This window comes from Poecilia reticulata, chromosome 7 (genome assembly GCF_904066995.2).
Source record: "Poecilia reticulata chromosome 7, P_reticulata-male-v2, whole genome shotgun sequence".
NCBI lineage: Eukaryota > Metazoa > Chordata > Actinopteri > Cyprinodontiformes > Poeciliidae > Poecilia > Poecilia reticulata.
This window is the reverse complement of record NC_088836.1, coordinates 9196652-9213521: the sequence shown is the minus strand read 5'-3', so window position 1 is coordinate 9213521 and position 16870 is coordinate 9196652. Positions and strand designations below refer to the sequence as shown.

Here is a 16870-nt window from a genome sequence, read left to right as displayed (position 1 = left end):
TATTTAGTTTCATTTGATTAGTATTATCCTCTCTTGGTCTATTGCTATGTCCACTTTAGTTTTTTCCTGTTTGTTAGATTTATTTTATCGTTTATTGACTCTCATCATCAGTAATCTTATCACCTGCTGCGCCTCCTAATCATCATGTGTTTCACATCATGTGTTGATTTTTCACTGTTCAGCGTCAGATTCTCTGTTTTTATGCCATAATTCACATCTAGTTCGTCGCTCCGTTTTATGTCCTGCTTCTCCTGTTTCAGAGTTTTGCGCAATGTGCGTGTCTTTTTTTTTATCTATTTTTTTTTTTTTAGCGTATTGTGCAGGGTGGTCGGGAGGCGTATCGATGGGGAAAAGGCAGACTGACATAAACCTTTTAAAACAACGGAAACAATTTCTGCGTCCTGATTATTGAATTTAAAAGGGCTGTGTTGTTCCATCACCGTCGTTTCATACCGGACCACTTGCAGCACCGTGTTAACGCTATAAAATGAACGCTCTCTATCGTGGTATCACTCATGGAGGGATTTCTTGATTTCTTTATTTAAATGGGTTTCATTTTTCAGAGGGATACACAGTGAGGGTATCTTGATTTTAGCTACCAGTAGCAGGAGAACGGAGCTGCGCCAAGAAGCTAACAGAAGCTAACAAACACTGAATAGAAGAAGAGCTGCCATCAATAATGTTGCAGTCAAGTATGATTTAATGTTACACAATACAGTTTTACCAAGTTGCTCAAAGTCTCAACTGGCATTGTTGTGCATTTAAGGTGTAAAGTTTACCTTCGACCAAACGCCCCCCAAAGGCATCCCAGCGCCCCCCTTTTGTAAAAATGTCCGCCAGCGCCCCCTGCCGTCCTCTGAACGCCCCCTGGGGGGCGGCACCACCCACGTTGAGAACCGCTATTCTAGAACCTGAACATAGTTCTCTGCATTAATGGAGCCTTTCCAGACATGCAAGCTGGCCATGCCACAAGCACTCATGCAACTCCATACCATCAGTGATGCAGGCTTCTGACCGGAGCGTTGACAACAACTTGGGTTGTCCTTGTCCTCTCTGGTCCGGATGACATGGCGTCCCAGTTCCATAAAGAACTTCAAATCGTGACTCATCTGACCACAACAGTCCTCCATTTTGCCTCACTCCATTTTAAATGACTCCCAGTGCAAACGGCTGAGCTTGTGGAGCTTAGAAATGGCTTCCTCTTTGCATTAGCGTTTCAGCTGGCAGTGGTGGATGGCACGGTGGATTGTGTTCACTGACAATGCTTTCTGGAAGTATTCCTGAGCCAAGGCTGTTATTTCCTTGACAGTGGCATTCCTGTTTGAGGTGCAGTGACGTTTAAGGGCCCGGAGATCACGAGCATCCAGTAGAGTTTTACGGCGTTGACCCTTACGCACAGCGATTGTGCCAAATTCTCTGAATTTCTTGCTGATGTTATGCACGGTTGATGATGATAGCTTAAAAATATTGGCTATTTTACGCTTGGTAACACCATTCTGGTATTGCTGCACTATCTTTCTGCACAACAATGGTGGAATTGGTGATCCTCTTACCATCTTGGCTTCAGAGAGACGCTGACGCTCTAAGAAGCTCTTTTTATACCCAATCATGTTGTCAATTGACCTAATTAGTGTTAATTGGTGTTCCAGCTGTTTTTTATGTGTTCAATTTCCTTTATCCAGACACTTATTGTTACTTGTCCCAACTTTTTGGGGCAAGTAACAAAAACATATTTTTCTTTTAAAATGTTACATTTACTCAGATTAAACTTTTGATCTCCCATCTATGTTCTATTACGAATAAAATATTGACATTTGCCATCTCCACATCATTGCATTCAGGTTTTAATCACAATTTGTTTAGTGTCCCAACTTCTTTGGAATCCGGTTTGTAATTAGCTTAATGAAAAAGGAGATAAATGATCCAATTTCTTCCATAAATTCTCTTATCTATAAAATTTCCCAGAAGATGAATGTGACAAAAGTTTATTGTGAGCATAGGATGTTCTTGAATAGCAGCAAAACTTTTAATTTAAAACGTAAATACATTTGGACTCCCTAGTCACCAGAATGAAAGGATATACTCTACTTCCTTAATTTCATCACAGATGAAATAATCTTAAATCTTGTGTTGTCGTTAGCTAAGAGGAGGATTATCATATATTTACAGAAATAAAAACTTAACCTCAGTCTGTGCATATTTATGTGTTTCACTTAGGTAATTGATCTTTTCAGTGTTCTAATTCATTGAATATGAAAGTGTGATGAAAAAGACTGGAGATGCAGCAGTCAAGCCATCTATAAAAAGGTACAGAGCAGACTGGACTTCTTGAGGAAGCTAAGATCCTTCAAGGTTTGCAGCAATATGCTGCAGATCTTCTATAAGTCTGTGTTGAGAGCGTCAATTTCTTCTGCCATCATCTGTTGCAGCAGCATCAGAGCCAGAGACCTAAAAAGACTCAACAGTCTCAAAAAAGGCTGGTTCTGTTCTGACAATGACTGTGGAACCTCTGGAGATGATGACGCAAAGAAGTACTCTTCATAGGATCAAGAAAATTGTGGACAACCCTGACCATCCTCTTCATCAGGCTGTCTTGGAACAGTATCTTCAGTCAGAGGCTTCTTCAGATTCCCTGTAATACAGACGGCTACAAGAGATATTTCCTGCCAACAGCCATCATCATCTGCAATAACTCTTGAAGACTTTGAACTAATGACTTACAACATTTAATTTCCCTTTTGGGTCAACCATGTATTTTTTAATAGAATTTGAATTTTGAATGAAATGGATTTTCTCGAAACAAAAGCAATGTTATCCTGGTTCATCCACCAAAGTTAACAATCCTGACATTTCTCCAGGAATTTAGACATCAATATAGACAGACTTTATTTTCATTCATTGGTACATTTAAAATGTACATATTGAGCGAAACTACATTTGCAAGAGTCCAATAATAATAAAATCAATACATAATAATAGAAAAGTATCAATATAAATATATACAATAAAAGACTAATAGTTTAGTTTCTCATCCGACATAAACAGTGCAGACGCTGTGGCTCTCTCCTCACCAGACCAGAGGCTTGGAGGGACCAGGTCAAGCTGTCGGTGATCTGTATCTCCAGGAGTTTAACGCTGCTGACCTGCTCCACTGTGGCACGGATTTGGCTGATTTTTCCTGAAAACAGCAACAATTTATTTTGTTTTGTTGACATTCAGGATTAGATTGCTTGAATCGCACCAGTCCACCAGATGTTTCCATAGACTAACAAAAAGGTCATAGCATCTCAAAACGAAACTGATTACATTTTACAATTAATATTAATGACACTTCTGCAAAATTCAGTCCAATTGTAAGTTAGAGCCTAAATTGCATAGTAAGCAATGCTGTTCAGACTGGTCAAATTTAATAAACTAAACAATTCAGTGACTTAGACATATTTTTTGAAACACACTGTCTTTTTATTATTGTTCTTAAAATAGTATTTTTTTTATTGTATTTGAACAAAAATCAAGGTATCCAAGGAGACCAGGCATGCTTTTCTTTGCATTTTCCAAGAAATTGAATTTAGGACCAGGATGAACAATAAGATCATCTTAAACCAGAAACCTCTTAAATAAGTTAATAATATTTAACAAATGAATCAATCAAATTGACTCAGTCGAAACATGACTGATTTTTAAAGCCCACCAAATCACTGAAAATTATATATTTTTAAATAGTTCTAAAGTATTCAAGTTATGTCATACCTTTCACCAAGGTATCCATGGAGACCAAACATGTTTTTCAGGGCATTTTTTATAAAGGGGAACAAATGTCAGCATTGGACACACAACGGCAACTGATCATCTTTAACAGGTGTGAGAGACTGACCCATCTGTCTCAGCTCACTGTGAAACAATGACAAAAAAATCCAGCATATTTCAGGGGTCCATTCTGACTATGATTGCCTTGGGTAAGTACAAACATGTTTTTTCTACTGCTGATTATCCTGTGATTTCTTATTGTTTTATTTTTCGGGCAGGATTGCTGCTGCATGAGTTGGAGGTTAGCAGTTAAACTTGCATATAAACAAGCCAGGTTACCATGGCAGGTTTAACTCAGATTAGTTAAAGCATATTTGAAATGTGAAATCTTAATAGCCAACAAAATGTTTAATATCTTGTATTTTCTTCCGACACTACTGAACTGTAGCTGAAGTTTGAATATGAAGTGATTTGTTGGTCATGAAAGGACAGGGGAATGGCAGTGTGGACATGTTCAGTAAATATTGAACACTTTTACTAGTTTCTCTGTCCATAGATATGCAGCATATTGCTTTTTTTTTTTTTTTTTTGCTTTATCAAAACTAGCTTATTGATGTTATAACATGGACATAGCAATTGGAAAGACATCAATAAATATCTAGCAGCACAATGCTTGGTTTACTGTTGAATTTATAATTGATTAAAGTTCCATCCATCCATTTTTCAACACGGTTATCCCTTGTGCGGTCGCCATGGGTGATGGTGCCGATCTCTAGCAGTGAACAGGCAAGAGGCGGGCTGCACCCTGGACAGGTCACCAGTCCATTGCAGAGATTAAACATAATAGTTTCACTTAGCTGTAATGTCTTATCTGAGAGCTGAAGAGCGTTATATTTGAAAATGAATAATTTTCTTATATTTATTCCTGGCAGAAATGCACTATGCATGTTTGAACATTTTAGAATCAAACTAGCATATTTCTTTGTACTATGGAACAGCCTTTACTACAAAAGGGGAAGAATAAAACAGGTGCCAGGAGTCATACATTGCTCAAAAAAACAAACTTCAGGCTCCGTTTTCATCGCTCTGTGCTTCACGCCATCAGGGTTGTTGGGCAACACAAGTTACGCTGAGGTGGAGGCTGGAGGGCTAGCTGAAGGCTAGGGCTGTCCGAATTTACAGCTTCTCTCTTAATGTCGACATATATAGACAGGGTTCTTTAAAGGATGCAAACCCTGAATTCGGACCCACTGTGAGTGCCTAATGCAAAACACATAACCTCCACCCACCCTACAACTTTGTGGAGGGAAGGGCGATGGAGAGGTGGTTCGCCCAGGGTGCCTAGGACTGGCTCTGAATCCAAGAATACGTATGATGAGTGCTGAATTGTTATTGTAAAAAATGAATAAGTTTTATATGAACCCACAAAGGAAATATGAGGAGGGGAGGGTGATTTGTCTTTATTTGTTTTATATTCAGTATCAATATTCAACATAAGTGGCAACATGTCGGTTTTATGGTCTCTGGTGGATGTTGAATTTCACTTTTGTTTCTTCATTAACATGGTACAGTATTAAAGTTTAACGTGGTGATTTTCGTTTTGTTTTTATCAAATAAATATTGTCAGCAGTCCGGCTGTGCTAAGCACTCAGACATCTTTTGCACTCACAATTTGTGGAACATGCTGCAGACAAAATAACCTGTGGCACCTTGTTGGGCTTTGGACCCAGAGCATCCAGACATAACGGTGTTGGACCAGATGTCTGGTTTTATATGGAGCGAGCCTCAAAAACTCAAGTGCTTGTTTTTTTCAATGTCATTTTCACACGTTTTCAGCCCAAAAGTATCGGCTAATATTGATCAGTACAAGAGTACAGAACAGTACAACAGTGGGAAAAAAAAACAAAAAACTTTGAAAAACATGTCTACAAGGTATATAATGTATCATTTACATTAAAACACTCCCAATTGTTTCTTGTAGCTGTTATAAAGTATACCATAGATAAGGTTGATGGGTTGTTTTTTTTACATATCAATTATATTTGTCATTTTTTCCCCCCCACAGGGTTAGGCACTGGGGCTTTGCTGAAATTTCGCTTTAGTGTATCTGAAGGCACAAGACTGTTGCTTGAAATGGCAGGAGATGTGCTTCTAAACCTGCTTCAGATGTTCGCTGTGCCCCTCATTGTGACAAGCGTGATTGCAGGCAAGCTAAATATGAATCTAGATACTCAACTCACCTGGATACTCTGTGTAAATGCGTCTCAAACTCTCACCACTTATTTCTTGTGACTAAAACGTGTTCAAAGATGAAGATCGCTTAGGACATTTGGACTTCCACTTGAACAGTTATGAGCCGGTGTGTTGTCTTTCTCATTGCTCAGGCCCCAGGTTTACTTGTGATTCTCGTCTCTTTTCTCAGGCGTAACTGCATTAAACACCAGATTGTCTGGGAAAACAGCCGTCTACATATTAATCTACGTTTGTTGCACTACCACTCTGGCTGTAGTTCTCGGTAACGTAACCGTTTTTAAAATAGGTACATTAAGACCGCCAGTGTGTATTGTGTAATTGTTTTTGTTGCAGGACTGTTTCTAGTGATCACGCTTGAGCCTGGTACGGAATCAAAAGCTGAATATTCTGAATCGCATGTCCCAGAATACTCTATGCATCTGGTTTTCATGGATATTTTTAGGTGAGTGGATAAGTGTTTAGACAAAATTCCTGCTTATACAGTTTTCTACATAGATGAGTAAAAATTGAGATTTTTATTGTCTCTGACAACCAACAAAACTAGCTTAGTTCGTGTGAAATTATATGAAATTCATAATTTGAAACTCCTAAGGTGAAACTCATAGTGGTGAAAATAATATGCTCGTGTTTTTTTTTTTGTTTTTTTGTCTTTAACGTTTACAAGTTCTTTTTTTTTTTCTGACTCTCCTTTGACTCTAATAGGAACATGATTCCAGAGAGCTTTGTTCAGGCTTTCTTTGAGCATGTATGTTTTTATTCCACGCCACAACTCACTGTGTAACGTTCCATATTGAGTTTGGAAAGTTTCCAAACAATTTCTATTTTCTCCCAGTACCAGACAGTGGTTATTGACATCAGTCCACAAGACAATACCATCATCTTTGACCCAATAAAAGTGAGTATTTTCTTCTGATCTTTGTTTTTATTCTGGAGCACTTCCCAAAGGTCTTTATAATGGTCAAAATAGCACAAAAAAAGTGTAATTTTGGACATATTTATTTATGAGGCTGTACAAGTGTGCCATTCGGAGTCTCCATTTGGCATCTCCAAACAGCACACTTGGACAACATCTGATAGACCAGGGGTGTCAAACTCAATTGCACCGAGGGCCACTTCAGCATATTGGCCACCCTCAACGGGCCACATTGACGGTACAACTCAGGAGTTCCCAGGTACAGTCCTCCACGCTGCAACTTTTAGATGCATCCATGCTAAAACACCCCAGACAAAAGGTTGACTTCCCTCATTAATAGCAACTCAGTCTTAAAATGAGTCTATGATCCAGGTGTTGGAGAAGGAACACATCTAAAGTTGCAGATGGTAGCTCTGGAAAACCAGACTTTTCAGCCCTAGCATAAATGTATGAAAATACAATGTTAAAAATAGATTAAACAACACCTTATATTGTTAAATAACGCTTTGGAGCGTCTGGTTAGTTAGCGCATTCAAAACCTTTGGTTGAAATGGTGCGTTAAATTCAAGTCTCCATACAGACCAGAGAAAACTAAAGAGAATGCAACGTTGTGTTAATCCGTTTGAGGAGCCGGCAGTTTATCTTGAGGAAATAAATGACGACGCAGAAGTTAATTAGACTGTAACATGCGCAGTCCGCTGCTCAACCACTGCGGAAGCGGCTCCGCCGCTGCAAAGAATTAAAAACTGCTGGAAGTAACTCATCCAGAAGATTTAACAAATGGAGCCTTCTGGGTGCACGTTACCCAGGGGAGCGGCGTTCTGGAGGAGCGCTGCAGACGTAACATCTGTCCGTTTCGGAGAAGTGAAAACACGCAAAAAATAAAAAAATAAATAAAATAAATAAATCCTGGTAAAAAGGCACGCCCGGACCGCGCACAGGGTAAAACACTCGGAGTTCAGCTGATCTGTTTGGATCAGACGGATCCAACTGACTGATGAATTAGCGCAGATTTTTCTGCAGGGGACCAGGAGGAAGTGCGTTCAAACTCCAGCGGGTGAAGTGATGCGAATTTAAGTGAAGTCGCTTAATTTAATTTATTAAAAGTTATTGGGGCCACAGTCAGTGGTTTGTGTCACTACGGAGAAAAATGTAGATGCATTTACCTGCTTAATTTGTGATGGGATCTGGATTCATGGTGAATATTAACTAAACCGCAGAAAATGCGGCTAAATAGCCGATGTTAATATGATTGTAATTTCACGGATAAAAATAGTACATGAACAATTTTTTTATGTTGTCGGTCAAGATGACGGATAAAAAAAAAAGTCCAGCGCGACCTGCAGCCTGACACCAACACACACACACATCTTCATTCACAGTCTTACTTGTAAATCGATGTTTCTTTTCTTGGACATTTTGATGTTAGCTTGTGGATGTATCAGTTTTATTCGCTGGTAAACTCAATAAGCAGTTTGAGGTGACTCTGCTGCTCTCTAGTGGCGAGAAGCCGTAACGTTGGCTGGTAACAATCGGAATGCATTATGGGAGATGTAGTTTGTAGTCAATTCGTGCTCAAAACCTATTTTAAGTCGATCATGGGCTTATAGAAGGCTGGGGGGGGGGACATATTTGGCCCGCGGGCCTTGAGTTTGACACATGTGTGATAGACAGACTTGTGTTGAAGCACTGGGGAGTCAGTCCTAAATGTGGTCTGAGTACTCATTGATGGGCCATTAGAGCCTCATTGTTGGCTCATTACTCCCCATCTCCCCTGCATATTAAAAATGCAGACAGTAGTGTCTGTTCTACTGCAAGCGGAAGATCTGTCCCAACTTTCATCTTAGATTTTAATAGATTTAGCTCCATCCATCTCCCCATAAAATGTCTGAGCGGCTTTCCTGCCTTTGCAGAAGAAAAGCAAATTAACACACATGGTAGTGTCAGGGCTACTGACGGGTTTACAGAAAGTTAAGCTAAATACACTTTTTTTAAAATTCTTTTTATATGCAAAGTTTTTTTTAACCCTTGAATTTCCTTCTTTTCACTTCACAACTATGCAATGTTTTGGATTGGTCATTCACAAAACAAATCCAAATAAAATACATCAAAGTTTAAGCCTTTCGTGTGACTTATTGCAGAAAAGTGATATGCATTGTCCAACAACGTGTGGCACTCCTACAAAACTGCTCCTAGAGCAGGGGTGTACAAAGTCGGTCCTCGAGGGCCAGCATCCTGGATGTTTTAGTTCTCTCCCTGGTTTATCACATCTGTATCAGATAATAGCTCATTAGAAGGTCTAAGAAGAACACAGACAAGCTGAAAAGATTGTTAATACCATTAGGGAGATAACTAAAACATGCAGGATGCCGGCCCTCGAGGACCGACTTTGGGCACCTCTGTCCTAAAGCGTTAAAGCCAGTATATCTGTGTTTCTAGGGGGCCAATGACTCGACGATGCAACTGATGGGCCGTTATGTTGCTGGAGCCAACATGCTAGGACTGATCACCTGGTCTTTCGTTGTCGGCATCCTGTTAAACAGGGTGGGAGTCCAGGCAAAAGTTACTGTGAAGGCCGCTAGAGAAATGAACGATGCAATAAAAATCATATTCAAGTATATCCTGTGGTAAGATCAAACAGTGCATAATTTCACTCTTTTATAAAATTAGATTTTTTTTTAATGTAATGACATTTCCTTAATTAGTTCAGGTCAAGCACGAGAGTAAATCACCAGTACTGTATGATTGAAATGTGGTTTCAGTACTTGTATGTAAATAGGACAGCAGTTTTCTTTCTTAACAAACAGTTTGTTAAAATACATTTGAAACATCTGTTTTACTTAAGCTTGTTTATTTTTTGCTTCAGGTACATGCCAATTGGAACTTTTTTCCTGATGATAGGCCACGTGTTTCAAATTGAAGACTGGAATGCTGTCTTTAAACTTGGAAAGCTCATACTGGTGCTTTTTCTAGGGTATGTCCACTGCGTCTGCTTCAGCTTTGTTGCATTGAATGTATTTGCAGAACAGCATCACTAATTTCAGGGAAAAGATCAGTGCTTATGAATACAATCATTGTCTATCGCTTTACTCCTATGCCCCCAACCAACAAGTCCAGTTAAAGCCGTTCCCTTCAGATGTTCTGTTAGGCCTAACAAACCAAACTCTGTTAGTCAGCCTTTTTAGTTTCTAGGCGTAGAATGGCACTGAGACGTAACTGATACAAAATTATGTTCCCTGTCATAGACTTTTCCACTGGCAAGTCGTGCACTAATCAGTTAATGAGCGGTTCAATTTTACCTTAGGGAGTGAACTTCTCCATTATATGCTCCGTTTCTCGCTATTGTGGGTGGGCTGTGGTCAACTCTCCACTGATGATTGTTGCAGTGCTCAACGATGTGTGGCGCCTGCTATTTAAATTTTAAATTATTACAACCAACAATGTCACCTGGGATCTTGGCCGCAGGATTATTCAGCTTTTAATATCTACAAAACCTTTGCTGCATGAAGGAAAAAAGGCTACGCCAGGTCAGGACAACAAAGAGAGGTGGATTATAAGGTTTCAAAAATTGATGGGTTTTTTTCTCCAAAGTTTAAAATAGGCCTACAACAATAGAATATATACATAAAAAGCAACTTACAAACTTCACGGAATACCCATAGTTGCATATCAACTATTCAGCAGCAAGTTCTGTTTTCAAACCCAATTAATAACTAAGCAAAGAAAGGCATACAAAACAAAACAACAAAAAAACAAAACAATGCAGAGCAAACGAACAGCAAAAAGCAGGACAGGCTAAGCAAACGAACAAACAAAATAGCAAAACAAATCATACAAGCAATGACAAATTAAACCTACATGCAAAAGAAAAACTATAAACCGTAAATAAACATGGTGAAAAATAAGGACTTACCATGAACAGTTGAACACTGACCTGAATAAAAATAAATGAATTGGGTAAATGACACCCAGCTGAAAAAGGCATCAAAAAACAAAAACAAAGACAAAACAATGGCGTTGACGTGGCTGCGCTCCCCACGCACCACAAACATTCAGGCTAGGCGCGCGGCAGGAGGAGGGTGGGGGAGCCACAAGCAACCCACCGCCAAGTCCCTAACAACTAAGAATCTAAAAATTAAATTTAATGAGCTATGGCACAGAGCCCAAAACAAGCTAACAATGAACCCACCTACCTTGGTTCAGAACCCCACGCCCACGACAAGTGCCTGAACACACGTACTCCCAGGGAGCAGAACGAGACCACCAACCCAACCACAATCCTGAACCCAAAGGAAGCATAATCACTACAAACTAATCTAAAATCCAAACAGAAGGGAAATCACAAAACTAACCTGAAAACAATTACTAGACACTTGAGGGACAACAGGATTATGGAAATCCGCACCACGCCGCCTCCGCAGCTCAATACAATTGTGTGCGTGCGCACCCTACACACTTGACTCAACCCTTGTATGTAGAAACGGGGTCCTGGGTGTGTTCTGTGGTGGCGCAGGAGTTGGGCACGGCCCGCATGTGGAGGCCTTGGTCCTCGACGCGGCTGTCGCGGGTTCGATTCCCTTTGCTGCATCGAACCCGCGACAGCCGGGTTCGATGCAGCAAAGGTCGCTTTGGCGACCTTTGCTGCATGTCTTCCCCCTTCTCTCGTTGCCCACTTTCCTGTCAATTGACTGTCAGGTGAAGGTCACTAGAGCCAAGAAAAATCCTTAAAAAAAGAAATGAGGTCCAACCGAGCCCACACACGTAAAACTTGTATCATTTGCCATAGTCCTCTGGGTTTCCTCAGTCTTAGGCAAACGCAGAGGTGCTGCCCACCACTCACCTTAAAGGTGAACCTGTACCAACATACCACAAATGGATAACCTGAGCTTGTAGTTCTGATAGACACAAATAAACCCAAATATTTAATTTTATCTTATATAAATTAATTGCTGGCCCAAAGATAACGATAAAGACTCAGATCAGCTGATTATTTTGCTAAATACATTCTAGCAATTTTTTTAAAAAATGCGCAACCTTTTGGATTGAGGTAAAGCGGTCAAAAGATGTAAACCAGTACCGGTGCATGAACTTTTTTTATTTTTATTTGGATCACTATATTATGTAGTGTCAGTGTGGGTGCCAAACTGCAGCATCGTCAGAAAGCTAACCACAGCTGCACCATTTCTCTTCATTGCTTCCCGTTATTTAGAGATCTGCTTCAAAACTTAATGCATGTGTTCCTGTCCCTGCTTGTGATTAAACTTATATTTGCTCCTCAGTACTTAGCAGCTGTCTGATAGCAGACGGTATGTTTGTGGTCCATAGGTAAACTGCAATGGTTATTTGGAGTTTGCCATGAGGTAATCATGAACCAATTAAAGAATGTAGTGTAGTCAGCTGTCAATCAAATCACTTTAGTGCCGTACCTGGCAAGTTATGGATGGTACTACCCTAAAGTAGGTACAATAATCTGAGAGCAGCCAGGCAGACCTGTACCAAATTTGCTAATGAAAATGAATCTGGGCAGGGCAGACCAGGACCATGCCGGTTAGAGCCGGTTTAGTGGAAAAGGGTCGTAACTAACGTAACAATGTTAAGTTTGTCAGAGAAAATTAGTGAACAAAAAGCATCATGAAGACCAAGAAAGTTTTTACAAAGCAGGGTTAGTTTGTAAAACAATATCCCAAGCTTTCAGATCAGACTAAAGTAGATGTTGTTGCGACAGAAAATGTGATTGAAAACTAAAACTTCAAATTCCCGTAATATCACCATTACCCTTAGTCAGACATAGCTGTGGCGGCATTATGCTATGACATGTTTCTTTTCATCAGGGACAGGAACGCTAGTCAGAGTTCATGGAAAGAGGGCTAAGGTTTGACCTTCATATAGCTCAATCCTGAAAGAAAATTTTTATTATTCATTAGAGGCAGCAAAGACTTTAGACTGTGTCAAGACACATCTCCTATCAGCAGAACAACTCTAAACCTGCAGCAAAAGAGAGGATTGAAATTGCTTTACATTGCGTCTTATTCATGTGCTAGAATTGCCTATTCAAAGTACAGACCCATATTCATTTGATAATATGTGGCAAGTTGTAAAGCTTATGCTATTTTGTAAAGAAGAATGTGACAAATATTGGTTCTATGAACGAGCAAAGCTAGTGGAAACAATCCCCCAAACACATGAACTGTCTGTTTTAACCATGACAAAATATATATAGAAATGTCAAAGACAAAGGTTAGTGAATAGTTTTGCTTTGGATGTCTTTAACACTGAGCATGACTTTGTTGTCTCTTTCAGGTTTGCACTTCACTCCCTCGTTGTTCTTCCCTTGGTTTACTTTGTGCTCACCAGACAGAACCCTTTTATGGTCTTTCGGCATAGCTACAGAGCTTTGGTAAATGCAGTTATGATGGCATCCAGGTGAGATGTTTAGGTTGTTTATTGTCAAAGATTGACACTTTTCTCGTGTACATATGAACCAATAAAGGATGTGCTTTTTGCCAAAGCTCTGCCACTCTGCCTATCACTCTTCAGTGCTGTGAAGAGAACATGAAGGTCGATGTGAGATTCTGCCGTCTCACGTTGCCCATCGTCTCCACCATCAACATGAATGGGATGGCGATCTACGAAGTGATCGCTGCTGTCTTTATTGCCGAGCTATCTCACATCAACCTGGATATCCACCATATATTCTCCATTGGGTAAGCTGCTTCCTACATGTGTCTGGAATTGAGAAAATGTGAATCCTGGGATTGGTAAAAGGAAAGGCATTGATACAGTTGTGTCTGTAGTTGAGATAGAAATGCTCATGGAAGCTGTCCTTGGTTTGCAGTTTGACTAGTGCTGTCGCCAGCTTTGGAGCTGCAGGTGTCCCAATGTTGGGACCTGCAAGCACCGTCCTGATTCTGACAGCTGTGGGACTGCCTGCAAGGGATGTCTCCATTCTGATGGTCTTTGAGTGGTTTATGTAAGTTCGACTTGATGTTTACTGTCCCCTACTCTTGTTCAAAACAAAATCTAAAAATAAAATTTAATGAGCTATGGCACAGAGCCCAAAACAAGCTGACAATGAACCCACTTACTTTGGTTCAGAACCCCACGCCCAACCTTAATCAAACTGTCCAGTCATTCTTGATGGAGTTATGCTGGTTTGCTTTGAGAAAGCTTATGGATATCTTTGACCAAGACAAGATTTTTAACTTGCAAAACAACGGTTTGAGGATCCCTTACTTGTATAGAAAGCAATGTATAGCAATTATTGATCAAATTACCCTTTGAGATGGATGTGGTTAACAGGGATGACTTGAGCTGGAGAAGAGCTGGTACAGCTGGCTGTTGTACAGTGAGGGAGATAAAACCTTCAAGAAAACATAGTTGAATCTGACAGCATGTTTCTTCTTCTGTGCTCTTCAGAGACCATTTCGCCACCATGGTGAATGTACTGGGTGACTGCTTTGGTATGGGTGTCATCAGTCATCTGTGCCAGAATGAGCTGAAAAGCCTGGACGACGGCAGGAAGTACGTTACATTATAAAGCGATCTTTTCATTTTGAAAGATACAAGTTTGGCAAAAGTATTAGCTTCCTATCCACGTCATTGAATTCAGGCATTACAGTGGCCTTCATATATGGCTACAGGGCTATGAAATCCAGCACTGAGGCTGAACAAATAGGTCCCTCTCAGAAGAAACTGTGAATGTGAGCATGGTACCATGATAGAATATGTACACTACTTCCAATCAATATATTTCATTTACTGGACTCTAGACCAGTGTGGACGTGTTGTTTGGAGTTTCAAATCCTGCCTCAAAAGTAACAAAAAAGGTGCAGCAAAGACTTTCCCCCTAGATTCCCTCCTGGTCCTTTACCTCTGCTTTTAGAGTGTCTTTACATATGCTAGCTGCCAGGAAGAAGATCCTCCGGTTAATATCACTGCCATTAAATTATTAGCTGCTCCCTCTCCACCCTCGATCAACTCTAACGTTCCGGTTGTCTCAGGAAAGAAAAGAAAGAAAAACAAAAACACCTCTGGCACATGATCTATTTCAGCTTTGGACTATTTCAGAACAATGCTGAAGTAGTCTATCATAAAATAGACTATGATAGTAGTTTAATTAAGCTAGATAATAGTCCATTTTATTAAATAGCTGCTCATAAAATAGAACAGTTATCTTACAGTTCTATACATAAAATGGACAGACATTTAAATGGACTGTTGGCTAGGGGTGTTGGACAAAAAGATGGAAGTTCTCCATCTTCATGTAGAAGACAAAGGACAACAGAAGATCAAACAAATAGGCTTGACAACAGTATTTAACTCCACATGTTGTTGAACTGAATAATTATTTTCAATGACTTCTCTGATTGTATAGCAAGAGCTGTTCTATTCACAAATTAGATACAATGTTCAAATATACTTTTAATTTCTATTGTTTTATTATTAATTTGTTTCTCTTTTTGAACACATCTTTGTATTTTCAGTCCTGCTTTTTATGTTTTGCTCTGCAGAAGTTAACATTTTCATTATTGAGAAAATTATAATACATTTTGATGTCCTAACAACTGGATTTGTCAGGGGTCAGGACCACAGCTCTTGTCTGTCAGCAGTGTTTGATTTGTACAGGAAGGCGGGGTGGGATTCGTTATTTGGGACAGTTCACCAGAAGCCAGACTCAGCCCATTTGCTTTAGTAAAAGGAACTCCTAATGCTTTATCACACCAAGGCATTTTTGCGTATTTCAAGCTCCCATCCTTCTGGGAACAGTTTGAAAATGGCCTTTTCCTGTTCTCACATGACTGCACCAGTGCACAAAGCAGGTTCCATAACATAGATGAGTAAGTTTTGGGGTAGAAGAACTTTATCGGTTTGCTCACATCATATGTAACCACATGGATTGAGATTAGGATGTTGCTCAGGTATGTGTGTGTGACAAGTAAATACCTTGTCAACACTGTGTTCATCTCTTTCTGAGCTGTGTTGGTGGACTGTGCGTTATTCACTTTCTTGACCCGCATAACAATGATCTAAAAAGCGTTCGGGATATATCCAGTTTGTAGTACTTTCCTTTGAAATATTTAATAAAATATTGGGAAAATTCTGGTGAAAATAAATCTGGAAAGTAGATTGTTATAAGTCATTTCCACCAAGTGGTAAGATATGGGGTACTTTAGCCACAGTTTGTCCAGATCGATACTGACCATGTCTTTTTTTTTCCATTTTGCCTGTTAGCATTAATCCCTTTCATCAGATCGATTTGGACTTATGTTTGGATCCTAATGAACAGTTCATCCCCTCCACGCCCCCTCCTCCTTCTCCCCTTCAAGATCCATTTCACCTAAGTGAGTGAGGGGATCGTCTCAGCACCATATTAACACCAACAAGCTGAACCCTCAGGATTGGGACGTCAACATCCTGGGGTGTCTGAGCTGTTCATTTCCTTGTTTACATACATTTCCAGTAGGATGGTGTCAGTTTATTCATTTGTATTCAGCTTCTCTGGTATTTCAGTTTTTTGTAACTTTTAACTGATCTATATTCTCAATTTATTCATCTTTGAGTTGTTAATAAATATAAGTATTGTTATGTTTTTGAAGATAATTGATCTTTGCTAGATGTTATTGTTATTTTTTCCTTTTGCATGTTTACTACGTTTTCTCTTCACTGAAATATTTCTCCAGTGTTTCCTCAATAAACAATACCTGCTGCCTCATTTCCTCATCTTCTAAAACTCGTTTTCTTAATCCTCATAGTTTTAATGTAAATAATTACTTGTTTTATTTGTTTTTCTTGATTTTATTATATAGATCATTTCATTGTGTGTCTAGTGGTTAAATGCTGTCTTTCTGTTTGTAACCTCTATAATTTTGACTTACACTTCAGTGTATGACAGCTGCTCTACAAACAAAGTTTCACTGACTGATACAATAACACTTTGTAAATAAAGCCCTTTGTGTT

The 16870-nt window shown here is 39.6% G+C and overlaps 1 pseudogene across 1 annotated transcript; it reads left to right on the top strand.

Moving 5' to 3' along the window:
• The first annotated feature begins 3769 nt into the window (after positions 1–3769).
• LOC103467142 (excitatory amino acid transporter 3-like) lies at positions 3770–16625 on the top strand (annotated as a pseudogene). The gene is made up of 13 exons (XR_014088146.1): positions 3770–3956; positions 5813–5953; positions 6170–6262; positions 6334–6442; positions 6703–6745; positions 6833–6895; positions 9353–9540; positions 9780–9887; positions 13214–13336; positions 13423–13617; positions 13749–13883; positions 14330–14434; positions 16145–16625. The product of XR_014088146.1 is annotated as an excitatory amino acid transporter 3-like (transcript).
• The last annotated feature ends 245 nt before the right edge of the window (positions 16626–16870 follow it).